The 1,264-nt window shown below is 56.7% G+C and overlaps 2 protein-coding genes across 10 annotated transcripts in view; one reads left to right on the top strand and one right to left on the bottom strand.

Moving 5' to 3' along the window:
* ZNF740 (zinc finger protein 740) overlaps positions 1-160 on the bottom strand; it is a 6,472-nt gene extending 6,312 nt beyond the window's left edge. For all 4 annotated transcript variants that reach the window (XM_010857903.1, XM_010857902.1, XM_010857904.1 and 1 more), the window contains exon 1: positions 74-160. The gene's annotated coding sequence lies outside the window, so the exon portion shown is untranslated. The remainder of the gene's footprint in view (positions 1-73) is intronic.
* Positions 1-1,264, top strand: part of CSAD (cysteine sulfinic acid decarboxylase) — a 27,787-nt gene that overhangs the window by 677 nt on the left and 25,846 nt on the right. For 2 of the 6 annotated variants that reach the window (XM_010857906.1, XM_010857905.1), the window contains exon 1: positions 301-494. The exons of 1 other annotated variant lie outside the window; for it this stretch is intronic. The gene's annotated coding sequence lies outside the window, so the exon portion shown is untranslated. Of the gene's footprint in view, positions 1-122; positions 180-290; positions 495-1,264 lie in introns of those variants that run through there. 3 more of the 6 variants (XM_010857910.1, XM_010857908.1, XM_010857907.1) reach the window with 3 other exon arrangements.

Here is a 1,264-nt window from a genome sequence, read left to right as displayed (position 1 = left end):
CCCACGGCCTGCGAGCTGCTGGAGCGCTGCCGCCTGCCTCCACAACGCTGCGCTCCCTGGGGCGTGCTCTTACCTGCCAGGCGCGGCCTCCCGCTGTCTCCCCCGCTGCGCGGCGCCTCCTCCAGGCCGCAGCACTCCGTGCCAGCCCCGTGGCCGCCGCTGCCCCCACCGGGACCGAGGCAAGTTTACAAACACCAACCAGGGGCCCCTTTCCCCGGAAGCACTTCCCCTCCCCCTCCGTCCTCTCCTCTGTGCAGCACTATCCACTTCCGGGCGGGGGCAGACAGAAAAGGGGTGAGGCTGAGGGCGCACCGAGGGAGTGCAGCTGGTGAGTGGGCAGTGCCGACGGCGCGCAGAAGGACGGGAAAAGGGCCGACCGGCGGTACGGCGCGTGCGCCGTGTTGCGGACGCGCCCCCGCGGCCATCTTTATTCAGGGCAGGAAAGAAGGCCCTGAAATGTTGGTATGCCGAGTGTTTGTTGAGGGTTTTGCTAGGTGAGTTTGTTAGGATTCCTTGAAGAAGCGTCATCACTTTCCCTTTCTCGCAGATGTTCTCCCTGTCGCTTATGAGTCTGGAGCCCCAAATAGTGCCAGAATAGTTAGTACCAGGCCTTTCACGTAGCTCTGTCGAGATCATCTTTACCCGAGCTTTTCCATCAGGCGCAGATCTGCAGATTCCGAGGGCCGCCCGTCAGCTGGGAGGGAAGTTTTTTGCACTATCTTGCTGAGTACACTCAACTCCAGTCTGAGAAAGGATTCCCTGGCATATTAATCGCACTCCGAAGTCTTTGATTTCCTCATACCACTTCCGCCTTTATTTCTAGACCGTCCAGTATGTAATATTGGCTGCCTCACCTCCGAAAACGCATAGGACTCTCCGGTTGTTGTTCAGTAGCTCAGTCGTGTCCGACTCTTTGGGACCCCATGGACTTAAAGCACGCCAGGCTTCCTGTCCTTCACTGTCTCGCAGAGCTTGCTCAGACTCATGTCTGTTGAGTCCGTGATACCGTCCAACCATCTCATCTGTCGTCCCTTTCTGCCTTCAGTCTTTCCCAGCATCAGTGTCTTTTCTAGAGTCGGCTCTTCGCCTCAGATATACTGGAGCTTCAGCATCAGTCCCTGCAATGAATATTCAGGCTTGATATCCTTTAGAGTTGACGGGTTGGATCCCCTTGCAGTCCAAGGGACTCTCAAGAGTCTTCTCCAACACTACAGTTCAAAAGCATCAATTCTTCAGCGCTCAGCCTTCTTTATGGTTCAGCTCT

This window comes from Bison bison, unplaced genomic scaffold, assembly GCF_000754665.1.
Source record: "Bison bison bison isolate TAMUID 2011002044 unplaced genomic scaffold, Bison_UMD1.0 scf7180017864383, whole genome shotgun sequence".
Taxonomy (NCBI): domain Eukaryota; kingdom Metazoa; phylum Chordata; class Mammalia; order Artiodactyla; family Bovidae; genus Bison; species Bison bison.
This window is presented reverse-complemented; position numbering and strand designations above follow the sequence as displayed.